This window comes from Haemaphysalis longicornis, unplaced genomic scaffold (assembly GCF_048455015.1).
Source record: "Haemaphysalis longicornis isolate Haplotype H1 unplaced genomic scaffold, Haemaphysalis longicornis Haplotype H1 scaffold_31, whole genome shotgun sequence".
Classification (NCBI taxonomy): Eukaryota; Metazoa; Arthropoda; class Arachnida; order Ixodida; family Ixodidae; genus Haemaphysalis; species Haemaphysalis longicornis.
In genome coordinates this window covers 125427-141160 of record NW_027526340.1, presented here as the reverse complement: position 1 = coordinate 141160, position 15734 = coordinate 125427, and positions in this window count along the sequence as shown.

Here is a 15734-nt window from a genome sequence, read left to right as displayed (position 1 = left end):
GGACGCCTCTGCTGTGGCCCGGCCGTGCGTTGACAGATAGAAAACGGAGAGGAGCGTCTTTCGAAGGGTGAGACATTAGAACGTAGCCATCCTAATGTGCTAGCAATTTAACAGGGCTTCAACACCGCGGGACACAAGGGCAGACCCCGAACGATTCGGCATGTCAGCTTAGTGATTCCCATTTATGCCGATTAAAAGTAGTTTAGTAAATTTCAGAATTGCGAGAAAGCTGAGGGAACTTTTGTGATAGTTATTTATCAGAACCAGTTACCCCTTTGACCTTTTGTAATACATAATAAAACACAACTAAATTGGTATTCGCGAATTCAGAAAACTGAGTCCCATTCGTGGCAAGCAGTGCGCAAGAGATAGCGTTTTTCTAGAGGCCAGGTGTCTTTATGTGGTCTCCACATTGTGTTTTCCCGCCCTGCAAACGAAAGCTAACGTATCTTCGCCGTACGACAACTTAATTCCGGCGTGTCTGGATTACCCAGGAGGTGCTGTCGTACAAGATAATCAAACCGCGCGAAGAAAGCACGCAATAGAGGATAGAGGCGTAGTTGCGCCAAAACATGCGCAAAACAACCGCCGCTGAAGCGGATGACAAAGCTGTCCCGCCGACGTTCTCGCGAGCAGGCTCGTCCCCGCGGGGAACGCTTGGTTAAAGCCACGCTAGGTAAATTCGCCGCGCCATCTACAGTGTGCTCGTGAGTGAGAACCTTCGCCCGCCCCCCCCCAACCTCCGCCGCTGCCTCCGTCGCGTTGGGGGTTTGTTGACGTGCACGCCACGAAAAAAGCGTTGGCTGGTAAAGGTACAAAGCTTTCGTTTAAAAACGACAATAATGCCTTATATTCCTGTGGTCTCCCATGGCCTAAAACGGATAGGGAAGCGGGTAGACGTTCGCGTGGCACTTTCCACTTTGCATAAATTGTTAGGCCTGTGACGGGTGAGTAATGGAACCACCAAGCAACGTCGAGGATGTCAGACTAAGCATCAGAATCGTTATGTGAAGTGTATTGAAGGTATCTAGTACCGTATTCCTCTTTCATGTGGAAAGTGCTACGTAGGTCAGAGCGGCCGGTGTCTGAATGACCGCTTGCGGGAACAAAATTTCAATGTGAAAGGGGGCTGACAGGGCACTTGGCAGCACATTGTCGGCATCACAAGTGCGTACCGACGTTTGAAGAAAGCACGGTATTGAGCAGAAGTGCCAATCAAACCACAAGAGAATAATTGAAGCAGAAGAGGTTGTGCTATTAGGGCACAACTGCATCAGTGCTCCCTCAATCTCAACTGTGAAGGAAATGGCATACTTAAACTCAGCACCTGTTGGGACTGGATGGTAACGGCGGGCATGGAAAGGGTAATGCGTTTTATATATTGTTTATCTTGTTTATCTGCTAATAAGCTGTTGTGTCACTATATCTTGCATGTAGAAATGCTTCCCGTGTCAATAAAGTATCAGTCAGCGCTGCGTATGTCCCTTACTTGTTCTTGAGTGTTTTTTTATTCCGCTGTAACTTTAATATGTGGAACCAACTAGCCCAGGTGTCAACCTTACTAAGTTATACTCCGTAAAAGTGAACTTGTGTCTCTTACAATTTAGCAGGGCTTCATTAGTGCAAATTCACACTCATATTTATGAACACAATAACTTGTAAATACCCCAGCACTCCTGAGTGCGGAGGAAGAGGTGTTCTAGCCGATCTACAAGAGGAAGCGCATTGGGCGCTATAATGAGCCTCGCAAATGTTCGTTTTTAATTTCTTCTTTTCTAGCCCTGGTAACAATCATAATCATAGTCATGCCAATGGCTTAAAACGGCCACTGAGCTTGTGTCCTTCAAATCACATAGCATAGGTTAATCAAAAGCCATTCAAGTTTAAAACTTACCCCCCAGAAGCGTCACCTGGTTGTCCGTAAGCATCGTGCTGTGGATGTAAAAAAGAAAAAAAAAAGATTAGTACAGCATGGGTTTGGGATAGTGGCAGTCCGTATTGAGGCAACATACATTAGCAACCATGGAGATGGAAAACGCACACAAGGAAACGGAGTCAGAAATCATTTTCTGAAGAGCGAATCTGTTTAGCAAGTCGTTATTTCACGTTTGAGCCGTTGGAAATACCAAGAAAATGCGGAGCGCACGTGAGCGCGCTCGCATGAGCGCGGACCTCGGCCCACCGCGCAGCGTCGCCGGCGCCCGTTTGTCAATCAAAGCACAACCATTTTGGGCGAGTGGCCAAGATTTGCCAAAAGAACTCCAGCGCTCGCCTTAATCGTGGCAACACTTGTTCGGATCGCGAAAGACACGTCATAGCGTACGTCCCTCCAAGGCGACGTCCAATGACTATCACTTCCAAAAACTGAAGCAGGCTCATACTTTTAGCAACAATGGTAAAGTAAAGGCAGTTGCGGTAGCGAAGACGAAGCGAATCGGCTGCAATCGTAGAGTTAAACCGTTATGATGGTCGTGGAGCACGCCTACAGCTTCGGTACCTTAAAATCCAACACTTAGCGCTATTGTTGCTTGGAAACGGGACCCCTAAAATGCGAATTTCCGCACTTTTAGAATAAACCCGTATGTCGCCGAGGTAGATGACCTTGCGCATGTCTGGTGGGAGCTGAAGGTGTTGAAATAGAAATATGCGTCACTGCCTCACGTGTATTTATACTGCGTGCAGCGAAGCATAAATGATTAAACACGTGACAGTATAGCGGGTGAGCTGGAAAGGGTGTTTTTTGGGTTGCGTCCATTTACAGTAAGCATAATCAGGCAAGATTGCATGTTGGGCTCACATATTTATTTTCCCGTGTCTGCTAGCCGTCCGGTATTAGCCGTGCGCATCAAGCCTCCTCAGAAACGCGTCATCGTTGCCAACCGGAAGCTACCCCTAAGGGAGGCAGATGCGAAGGCTCACCCAAATTTCGGCTCACCTCAGTCTTCAAAACCCGCAAACATAGTTTCTTAGTTCTTGGTGAGAGTACTTGTGAGGAAACTGCGCCTATGAATATGTCGACGTTGTGTGTGTGGGAGGGGGGCGGGGTATGGTCTTACGGGAGGGCCACAGCTGATAAGGTTGGCATGCCTACCGGATTCTTAAGAGTCTTCTTGGGTTTTTTTTTTCGTCATTAAGCAGTGCTATGTCTTCAAGGCACCTGAGGTCATACAGTTTCCTACTAATATACGGCCGAGGTAACCGCTCCATCTGAAATGGCCGAAACTCGCTTCGCTTGTAAACTTGACATTCGCTCCATTAGACGACGCCAAGACAGCGTTGCTTCATTCTAAGCAAATGGGTGGACTAGTGCCGGCGAGTGACCATCAGTACATATTTACATAGGTACAATTCCACATTGTAGAACCGTTAGTTTGTGGCAAGGAGAGTGCACTTCCCGGTTCTTTATACTGCAAAGCAGTATACCTCTACCAGGCAAGGGTTCTGACCTCTACCAGGCAAGGGTTCTGTCACGACCGTGGGGGCAACAAAAAACTCCCGCGTAAAATAAAAAAAAAAACAAATTACTGGCCCCGCCAGGAATCGAACCTGTACCCGAATAGCGTAACGAATTGACAGGTGGTCGTCTTACTGACTGAGCTACGCCCACGCGAGGAACGGGGAGACAGACGGTGCACTCAACGAGCACAGCGGCGGTTCTACCATCTGCGCTTATTCTAAGCCTCGAGTGAAGTGATATCCGCACAATTTACGATAATGGCGTTCGCGTGGTTTGGATTAACGGTGAACGGAACATCCTCTGGGGAGTGGGAGGTCCAGGAGGGCGCTCTGTGGCGGCGACGCGTGAAACAAAAGTCAGGGAGAGGCAGTGAGGGAGGTGACGCCATAGCCGCGCGTACCAACCTTCTTCTCACCCTTCGCCATACGCTCCATCCGTTTTATTTCTACGGTCGGTGCTACGTTCGGTCGTCTCTGATTCTTTGTAGAGCCACGTGTGGGAATTCAAGTGACGTCGCATGGGCAATCACTGTGGGTGTCGTTTACATCTTAGCAGTCCAACCACGTATATAGCGCGGATTTGAGTCATTTTCTTACCAGGGAAGCTGTTTAGCACATCGTAATTTTTCATGGCCGCAGTTTTAAACAAAAGAAGAAATTGCCGAGAGCACGCACGTGAGCACGGGACTACCTACGACCGCCGGGCAGTTAACAAAACCAAGAAAATGCCTCGAATTCGTGTGCGCGTGCCTCGCGCCGACCGCCCTGCGTCCCATGGGCACGTTCGTCAATGCAAGCATGCCCAGTTTCGAAGACCGGCCAAGATTTGCCCCTCCAAAAATACTACAAGGTTCGCTCTAATTGTGGCAACATTTGGTCGGAACGCGAAAGACACGTTACAGGGTACGCCCCTTCGAGATGATGTCCAATGATTATCCCTTCCAAAAGATTGAAAGAAGCTCACACTGATAGCAACAATGATGGAGTAGAGGTGGTTGCGGCAGCGAAGGAGCAAATCGGTTGCAATCGTGAACTCAAACCGTCCTGATGGTGTTGAGGGTTGCGTACCGCTTCGCTGCCTTCAAGTGTTACGAGTTAGCTGAGCTTCCTTCATTTTTTTTCCAGTAGCAGTGCAAATGTAATAGCCCCTGGACTGAGCGGGTAATTTAAAACCACGAACACGAACACCGCGAACATGACGTGCTCGTTTTCAAAGGCACGCGCATAAAGCATTTATGAGCTTTAAAAAAAGGGCTATTTGAAATGTGTGCAAATTAACAGGTATAGATGAGTTTCTCCCAGAATTTTACAATACTGTTAACTACCAGCTTAGTCTGCAGAATAGAAGCATAACCGTTCTGACAGACCCTCAGTAAAAAAACAACGCTTTAGTTTTTACTTTCTTAATTTTAAACAGCGTGTGTTATTAATTATAAACTTAGACTCTCTTCCTTGCTTTTGATGGCATTGTATCTGAATATACGGCAAATAAAGCGTTTCATTTTAAGCCAATGATGAAACTAAGGCAAGCGCAAGGTATATATAATAGCGGCTCATGACGACAGAGGCTACCTTAATGTGAGCCTGACATACGCTATCACCAGATTACTCTGTAGTGTATATATACTCGGTGACAAATTAAGAACGGCACCGGAAGTTGCCGCTGTGCCTTATCACCGTAGCCGGATGTTTCTCCGCGCGGCGAAAGTAGGGCGTTACTGGGAATATGTTGAACATGACGTGAGCCGTTCCCGTTATTTTTTGGACTTAATATGCTTATAAACGACTCAAGTGACGACAAACAAACTGCGTGAGACAAGGCAGACGATATCACGCATTCACAGCAAACTTCTTTCAATACACGCGCGCACTGACGTCATGGGTCTGGCGCCTTGGCGGAGTGATACACTACACGAGGTGGTGCCGTTCTTGAGTTGTAAACGAGTGTAGTAAGAAACTCTATGCCCGTACCCCCAACTGATTTGTGGAAAGAAGGACAATGATAGTACAGATGAAACTAAAGAAAAGATACGTGAATAGAGAAGGCGCCGCGCCTGCGTAGTGAAGTTCTTTCTGCGTTCTGTGGGTGTTAAAATGTTCGGCAGACCGCCGCAGCCATAGCCTTAATCGACGCCATTACGTATAGCGGCTCTCCCATGATAATTAATGCAGGCACGAACATTGTGTGATTCATTCATTGTGGGCTTTAACGCACCTACGCTGCACAGGCGATTAGGCGCGCCATAGTGGGGGGCTCCGGATTAATTTTGGCCACCAGGATATATTTGACGTGCGCCGAAATCTCGAACACACAGGCGTGTTTGCTTTTCGCAAACATAAAACAAGTGTGACGGACAAATAAAGTGGGAAAGTGGTAACATACAGTCCAGCATAGACTACAGTTTTGTCTCCGAAACAGTATACGAAAGGATGCCGGAAATCAGAATACATGAAAACGGAACAGACAGCAGGCAGCGACCACAAGCGACTTGCATTGCACTTTGGAGGCGCAACCCGGACAAATTACGAAATCGGTAGAGCAGGAGAAACATATTTGAACAATGAACAGCTAAAGATGATCGCTGATATGATGTAAGACTAAATCAATAAGTACCCAGGCAAAAATTGGACTACGACAAAATGATCGCGTTCACAAAACATTCTATGGGTGAAGGCAAGGGAAGAGAAAGCCGAGAAGCTGGTGGAACAAGGAAATAAGAGAGGCTATTGACCAGTGGGCAATGGCTTCGATAAAAAATACAGACGCAGAAAGAACTTGCATGGAACCGGAGGCAGTGAAGGAATAATGGGATGGCTAGTGGGAAAAAAGAACTTGAAGTGCAGGCATTGGCGCAAGCAAAGATCAAGCAAGAAAGCGAACGATGGATGGCAGAAATACGGAATAAGGACAAAAGCGCATCCAAAAAGGTATGGAGCCATGTAAAATTACTTGCTCAACAAAATGTGGCTGATCCTTCTTTAATAGGAATCGGTAAAACACGAATGTAAAATGTGCCTTCACAGGAGCATTTGAATGTTTATTGTGCATCGATATGAACTTGTACATCGTTATTTATATTTTGTCGGTATGGCACCGTTATACGCATCCACATTAGACACTGGATTATACGCGCCGGAGCATTGCGTAAATCCGATTGAAACCCCAGGCGCTCGCAAACCATGCGAACGAAACCGAACGGGTTATCAGCGAATAGTTTGGTGAAGCCACAGTACGCTACAGCGAAAGGAGCATGCTTTGCTGGTCGGCCGGAGTCTTTTGGGTTTGCTTGGTGAGCGACGTCCTTCTACCGTTGCGCTTAGGCAAACGTGCGACCACATTGGTCCTGCTCCGCACCAATTCGCTTCACCTCTCCTAGAAGGCAGCACCATCTGAATGGACAAGTAAGATGGAAAGATATAAGGAGCGTTCCTGAGCTGCCCGGGCATGACTTCGTGATTCCATCGGTAGAGCGATTCATTCCTCCAGTAGCGGGCAGTGTGATTGAGGGCTCGAATCCTAGCGCCACCGTGCCAATAGAAATTTTTAGGGTGATGTCATTTCCGAGACAGATATGGCGCCGCTGAGGTTTTTGTACCCGGGCATGAAACACTTTCGTGTTAAAAAGATATTGATCAAAACTTCTTCGCTGATAAGGAGAGGAGCCATTGGCCCATATTCATCGAGTGATCAGTGGGAAGTTTAGGGAAATAGAAGAGGAGAAGCCTGCACCAATAATAACCGCGCCATAGAAGGCTGGGGAAATGAAAATAATTTTGAGCAACCTTTATTGGGAAAAACCAGAGCAAAAGGTTTCGCCCCAAAAAGCAGGGGGCCCGGACTGAGCACCATTTCAGCTGATAAATCTGATTGGACGAAAAAGAAAAAAACAAAGCACCTTTTATGAGGGCAATAGATCAGGTGATACAAACCAAGCAAATACCGGAGGATTGGCTAGAAAGTAGGATAATTTAACATATAAAGGCAGAGGTAATAAAGCCAGTATTGGATTCAGTTGGTCATGATTCATACACACCATTCACAGTAATTTCATAGGTTCGTATTGCAGGCGCTAAAATCAGGAATTCAAGCATGGATGGAAGAAAATGAAATCCTTGGTGAACGTCAGAATGGATGTAAACAAGACTGGCGATTGGGAGATAATTTGTTCAGGATAACTCAGTGCAATGAAATTTCGAAAGTTTAGAATAGACTACAATTGATTACGTTCTTGGACATTAAAGGGGCATATGACAACGCAAGAAGAAAACTGCTGAAGAGGCTGCTGAGACTCCAGGGTTTAGATGACGAGTTAATGTAGTCCCTTATAGCAACCTATAAAGATAAAAGAGTGCACCTGACATGGCAAGGGGAGAAATTCGCATAGCAGGTCAACACCCACTGCGGAATGAAACAGGGAAGCCGTTTGAGCCCAATGCTGTTTATGCTTTGCATGGCAGGGTAACAAAAGAAACAAGAAGAGAGTCAATGAGGGTTCAGTTTAACGCATATGTTGCAAGTCAAAGTGGTACAACTGCGTATTTCGGAAATTTTACACGGACACGACATTGTTCTTTTAGCTGATAAACAGAGTGATATGCAACAATTCATAAATATCATTGGCCGTTGAGCTCAAACCCCGGGTTAAACTTTAGAACTGAAAAATCGGAAAAAATGGTTTTCGATGACACTATCACTGGCGCAGTGTGTCAATCCAGTATGGCGAATAACCCAGAGTCAAGGAATATAAATGTTTCAGAGTGTGGATAAACGAAGGTGAAAACTACTTAAGAACTCACTAGAAGCAAATTAAGAACAAAGGAAAGCGAAAAGCACCAATAACGATGCATAGCGCTCTGTGGGGGTATAAAAAATGTCAAGTAGTATGAGGAGTGTGGAAGAGAGGAATGGTTTCGGGCCTCGCATATTCTAATGCAGTACTCTGCTTAAACTCCGAAGCTCTAGCATGCCTTGAAGTAAACCAGAGATCGGCTGGGCGCTCTGCCTTAGGAGCGCATGCTAAAACAACTAACAAATCAGTTCAGGGAGATATGGGCTGGGCGTCGTTTGAAGTTAGAGAAACACAGAGTAAAATATGCTTTGAGATGAGGTTGAGGGCAATGGATCAACGAAAGTGGGCAGCTAAGGGTTTTAGGTACCTGTACTTGAAAAGCGTTGACACGCAGTGGTTAAGAAAGACTAGAAGGCTAACGATGAAATACGGAAAGAACAGTGGGTAATACAAAACAGCCAAGGTAACAAAAAAAGACGCAAGGCAGTTAGAAACGAATAACCGGAGAGAAAAAATGGTAGCTAAAACGTCATTAGAAATGTAGAAAGCAGAGAAATTGGACATCGGCAACGAAATTTTCTGCGATTATTCTAAGGACAGTGCTTTGCTTTTTGAGGCTATAGCAGGTCACTTGAGAGAACTATGGGCTGAGCTTTGTGGGGAAGTAAAAACAAAATGATGGGGTAGACGTGGCCTGAGGGAAAGAAACAAACTATGCGGCCCATGGGATTGGAATGTCAGCGTATCCATCGAAATCTACGTGAGGGATATATTGGGCTTCCGGAAGCCCTATTATTCAAAGGTTGCACAGAGGGAGTTATAATAAAGGCTGTCGAGGCGATGAAAAACAGGTTATAATTAAAATTAGAATTATAAGCAGACAGAGAAAGATTGCCTGGGACAGTTATCACGTGTAATAAAATTAAGTGTTTTGTGCCTGCCCTAAGAACAGTGCTAGTATTAAACGAAGAGTAAAAAACAGATATCTTCGTTCTTTTTTTGCCAAGATGACACGTCCTTACCCCGTTACAAACAGTATACCACTAGCAGTCATCATCCTCCTCCTCCTTTTCATCATCACTATTACAATCACCAGGGAATGGAAACGTGGCGGTCCTCAGAGAGTACCAGCTGTTCGTAGTGGGGCACAGGGGCGGCCCCTCCGCCAGCATCACTTAAGCAGTGCAATCGACAGTTGCGCTAGTAGGTCCTTGCACATCGCTAGACAGCGCTTGAAGACGAGTACAAATGGTGAGCCGACACACTACGGCGTGGTCATGTCCCTTCTCATTTTTTGTCTCTAGAACGGGATAGAAACTGTGCACAGTTAAAAGCAGGATGGGTGTGCCAACAGGCCTCGCGTTACAGGCACCGCCAAGTTTGCCGCCCGGGCCACGATCGACGCCAGCACTCACCGTGAAATATCTAGGCCAGATGGATGGCGTACCCTTGGCTGACGTTGCTAATGGACCTCGGACGCCGGTCGGGGACGCAGACTCGGGCTGAGGAAATTTTGCACGACAATGCGTAGAATTTTGTTGGACCGGCTTGGCCTTAGAGGAAGGCCGTCCTTCCCGGTGCCGTCGGGGCGAATTTTGATCTGCGCTCGGGCGCGCGCTCGAGCTGATACCACGTGACCTGCAGCCCTTAATTGGCGCGCATGCACTCCCGCAGCCACCTACGGTGCGTAAGGGGGATGATGATGATGGTGATTGACACAATTTATTCGAGCTGCTGGTAGTGTTAGGACCACTTTTTTCAAACACTTCGGTGCACAGAGCACCCACGTGACATGTTGGTTTGCGCGATGCAGAACAGTAATTAGACGTCGTCATGGGCTGCACCTCAAACCTAAAGCGACCTAAGACATACCAAAATCACTATTACTAACAAAAACAACACGCAGATTTCAGTTAAGAAAAAAATTAAATTTAGAAAAAGTTAAGCAAGGAAAAATAAGAACGTAAGAGATAGACCTGCAGAGTCTCGAACCCTAGCCGTTAGCGCCCGTACTCAGTACTCTACATCTAGGCCACAGAGCTTTTTTTTCTTTTTTATCTAAGGAAAAATAAGAACGTAAGAGATAGACCTGCAGAGTCTGGAACCCTAGCCGTTAGCGCCCGTACTCAGTACTCTACATCTAGGCCACAGGTGGTGGTGAAAAACGTTCTTTACTGAGCTCAAGGGGTAGGGAAAGGGGTGTGGTCAGCCTCCTTCGTCCAGGAGGCCGCGGGCCTGCGCTGAATCCGTGGCTCGTTGCACCAGCGCGAGTTGACGCTCCGGCGCCGAGCTGGTCAGCGCAGACTTCCACTGCTCAGGGGATGGGGATGGGATGGGGTGAGGGTGGTGGGGACAGGAGTATACTAGGTGGTAAGTTGAGAGTGGAATGTCACACTGGGCAATTGTAGGGGAACAGAGATGGGGAGATGTGGGACAGGATGGTGTGGTTGTAGTATGTCTCGGTTTGCAGTCGCCGGTAGATATACGCTTGATGGTTGGAAAGAGTGTGATGAGGAGGTGGGTATATCCTTCTTGTGTTTGTGTAATGAGAGAGAATGGAGCTGTATGTGAGGTCGAGTGGGGTCAGTGCCTGTGGGACAGGTGGGGCTTGTCCGGTTCTTCCTGGCCTTGCTGTTGGGAGTGCCCGGTTGAGGAGGTCGCGGGCTACGGCGTGGGCCGCCTCATTCCCTGCAAGGCCGGTGTGGCCTGGTGTCCAGATGAGCTTTTTTTTTATCTGCTTGATACAACAGCACAAAGAAACAGGCATCCATACAAACACTTCAAAGGAAAAAACACCAACCAAAACACTTTGGCCGGTGCGGATGTGTTCAAAAAGTGTCTCATGGTTACAAGGGTGCCTAGTATGTGCACCCAGCTGGGTTTATCTTCCTCTAGTTTCAATACATCTCCGATCTAGGCGGCACTCTCAGTGAAATAATCCTTAGCAGGCCATCCATTTGGATTTGCATACCTGACATCTATACGTGGTTTCCATCATAGGCTATACAATGCTCAGGAGCATGGACATGTCCAACGGAACACCCTCTTCATTGTCGGTAAGCAAGAAACGTATGCCATACGGTGTGGTGGCTAATTCCTTCTTAAGTGTTCGGTGGAGAATGTCCCAATGGAACACATCATTGGTAGAATACAAGAAAATGTGTTCGACAGTTTCCGTCTTGTGAGAAAAGGCATGGTTGACATCCCAAGGAACAAAAAGCCCCTTTTCCAGCAGCCATTGTTTCACCGGCAGTGTTCCGGTGTGCATTTGGAAGAAGAAACATTTATCGGATGCATTAGCCGGCATCTTTTTAACAAGCTTTAGGATATTTCTTGCCGACCCCGCAATGTCTATGGATCGGCAGACTGGAACCGGCAGCGAAATTTTGATGATGTCCTTATACAATCGTCTTCGTGGTACACTGCTGAGGTACTCAAGCCAAAACAGTGCCTTCAGAAAATTGTATCACCACACCACCTCGCGCAGAAACCCACCCTTTCGTACATTACTTGAAGAAACAATGAAATCCGGCAATGCGTCTCACATACCTACTTGAATCATTGTTACTATAAAATCATCTCTTTGGTCTCTCAGCAACAGGAACCGTGAAACGACTTGTTTGAGAAATAAATGCACTAAGTCCAATCCACCAGAATGTGAATCACACGTGGTGTTAATTCTAAAACCCTATGATCTTGTCAAACGTCTGTCGGTAAAGGGCTACCAGCTACCAGCCTACTAGTCTGACAAACGTGGACTATAAGGGGTACATATAAGTACCGGTGAGAAGAGTGCAGGGCATAATAACAACTATCATGGGGTCCCAGCAAACATGTTCGATAACGGGGCGATCAATAATGACCAATATACACGTTGTTAGAAGCATTTTAGAATGCGCGGATGCCTTTAGAAGAACACTGCCTATGCGTCAGTTACACTGGGAAGAAGCTTTTTATTTCGTCTTGCACGATATTCTGTTTGAAATCTGGGAACATGTAGACGTTGGCACAGTCTTACTAGAGGAGGTTAAAATGAGCTACTCTCAGAGCACCACAAGTATTATCGTCAATAAAAGCCTAAGTGAAAGGATTGCGATCCCATCTTCGATCAGGAGAGGTTGCCCGCTGACACCGTTGCTTTCTGCTATATACTTGGAGTCATTCTGTCTAAGTATTCTAAATAACAGTAACGTGCGAGGATACAAGTTGGGTTCAAGTCAGGTGGAAATCCTGGCTTATGCTGATGACGTGGTGGTTATTGTGGAGACAAGCAAAGCATCAGCCTGGCGCGGTGCAAAAGTCTAAAATGTTCGGCAAGCATACAGGTAGCTTAATAAACTGGGGCAAATGCGTTGGATTTGGTCATGGCGACTTAGAGGACCCGGAAAAAACGTTTGAAAACGTCGAATGGACCACCACGCCTTCCGAAAAGCGTGGCGTGCCACTATATTTCTACCGGTACACAAATAGTTGTTGGGCTGGGGAAATCGAACGCGTCCGTGAAAAACCAATGAAGTGGGCTGGACGCGAGTTGTCCATGTTCACCCGAGCTACTGTGTGCAATGTGTTCTTGGTTTCCAAGGTATGGTACGTGCTTCAGATTTTGTGCATTACCCGTACAAACATTCAAAGGCTCCTCAGAGCTTGTGCGGTGTTTGTCTGGGGCTCACCGTGGGAGCGCATGAGTCGCTCCAATTTGTTTCTTTCCGTGAAGTATGGTGGACTGGGCTTAGTGCATTTATTTCTGAAACAAGTTGTTTCACGGTTCCTGTTCCTGAGAGACGAAAGAGATGATTTTGTACGAACAATGATACTAGTAAGAATGCGCGACGCATTGCGGGATTTCATTGTTTCTTCAAGTGGTGTAGGAAGGGGTAGTTTACGTGGGTTTCTGCGCGAGGTGGTGTCGTGATACAATTTTCTGAAGGCACGGTTTTCGCTTCAGTACCTCAGCAGACTACCACGTAGACGATGGTATAAGGACGTCATCGAAATTTCGCTGCCGGTTCCAGTCCACCGACCCATAGACATTGCGGACACGGCTAGAAATGTCCTAAAGCGAGTTGTTGTTGTTGTAGTCCTTTATTAGGCGAGGGAAGGCCATGCGGCCAAAATAGGGGTAGGGGAAGGAGGGGAAGGGAGGAGTAGCCCAGTTAAAAAGATGATGCGTCCATGAAGACGGCACAGGGGTTCCCTTCAGGCCGCGGAGGTCAGGCTAAGGTGTAGATCTACCATTAGGGAATTTTCACGACCGGAGTAGGCCCGATTCTACACTAATCTTGAAAGACCACTCTCTACGCCGAACAGCCCAAGGGCTCTGATAAAATTCGGATCTTCAAATGGAGGATCATCTTCTGAGGCATCGGGAGGCATAGCATTGGTGAGGATAGGCCGGTACAACAAAAACGCGGAGCAGCGCCAGATTAGGTGGTCAAGGGTGGCGAATACGGTCATTCGGCAGTGGGGACAGTAAGGAGGTGGAGACCCTGTCGGATAAATCCATTTTCTTGTGATGTGGGGTGTGAGAGCTGCGTTGGCTCTAGCTTTGTTGACGAATACTTCCGCACAGCGAGGCATCGGGGGAGCCAGAGCCAGGTAGCCAGGAGGGGTAACGAAAGAAAGACGGCACTTCCGTGCCTGGCGTGCGTGATCAAGTTGAAGGCGAGGGCAGGGGGGGGGGGGGAGGGCCCGCATCAACCTGTGTGTCGTAAATGTGGGCGCGTACATGCCGAAGCTGAACCTTGCGAGCGCACACTTTATTGCGTGGCATGTAAAAAGGATGGGCATCTGGCAGTGGACCCCACGTGTCCGGCCCGCACTGCCTCCTCCCCTCGCACCAATTCAAAAGTGCAAGACGGCGTGTCCTGGGCTGATCGTGTGCGTACTCATGGCAACCCAAGTACCAATGCCGTCGGCGCAGTGTCGTCACCTGCTGCAGCTACAGTTGACCCTCCACCTCCACGTCCTGAGACAAGCGACCCCATTCTGCAGACAGTATTGTCCGAACTTGCCAGCCTCCGAACTGAACTTCACCAGCTTCGTGAGGAAAACGCGCAGCTCAAGGCTGAACTTGCAGCATCCAAGCTGGGGTCTCATACCACGCCCACCCATGCAGCTTCCTCGACCTCAATCACGCCCCCAAAAAAGGCTGATTCCACCTCTACTTCCATTATTGCACCTGCAAAGTCGGCCCTCCGCAATCCCCTTCCCTCCGCGCCCAAGCAACGAAAAAGTCGCAGTACTAGTGTCAAGCGTACCCCCACCTCGCAAAAAGTGACCAACACGAACGATATTATGGAGATTCTAAAATTTATTCGCGCTGACATCCAGCAAGAACGGCGCGCTCGAATGACTGACATGGACAAGCTTCGCACCTTCACAGAAAAATATGCTGAACAAACTACGGCCATGATGAATTACCTCCAAACCCTACCCGGTCGACCAAATGAAGGCGATGAACCGCCTAGAAAGATAACCCTCTGTGCTACCCTTGGACAATGAAGCGGTCCCTTTGCGTTTTACAGTGGAACTGCCGTAGTTTCAATCAATCGGCTTCTATTCTGTCCAGTCGAGTATCACAAATTCTTCCTGTTCTTATTCTCCTACAAGAAACCAGATCCATGCCCAAACTTAGAGGATACACCAGTTATTCAGAACCATCAATAACTCACCGTGGCAAGACCACACCACTCTCCCAGCCTCTAGTGGTCGAACAAGCAGCTGCTTTGGTACGATCGGACCTAGGTTGCTGCAAGCTGTCCGTCCCAGGTCAATGCTCGAAGGATCACGAGGTGGTTATCGTGCAGGTTCGCCTACCTGACGGGAAACCAATAATTGCAGCATCCGTGTACTACCGTCCAGTCACCGGCTCGCAAAAATCCATCAACTATAATTGGCTACACCACCTGATTTCGCAGTACCCCCGCACTCCCATTATCATCGGCGGCGACTTTAATGCGAAAAGTACCACATGGGGATATGCCTCTACCGACAGCCGAGGCTCCTGCCTTGAGGCGACCATTGACGACTGTGGCCTCTCCCTTCTCAATGACCCTACATTACCCACGAGGTTGGGTCTTCATCCCAAGCAAAATAACAGTTCACCTGACCTCACCATTTCTACTACTGGGGTGGTTCGTGAGTGGAGCACCTATACCACCACTTGGGGAAGCGATCATTACCCGATCCTCCTTACTCTTCGAGGAAAGCGCTTTCGCACTCGTCAATGCCTTTCGCATATCAACTGGACAGCCTTTCGAAGCAAGGTTGATATCCGTGAAAATGCTACCCTGTCGCAATTCACTGCGTCTATACAGTGTGCGAAATTGCAGGCTACAGAGAAAATCATTTGCGACTCTTCGACATCTGCCCTGGACGCACATCTCACTAACCTCTGGAAGCGCGTGCAATCTCTCACCACTCGTTACCTCACCAACGGAAAACGTCAGCAAGACCTGATCCGGATTCGTCGCCAATATCAAATCATCA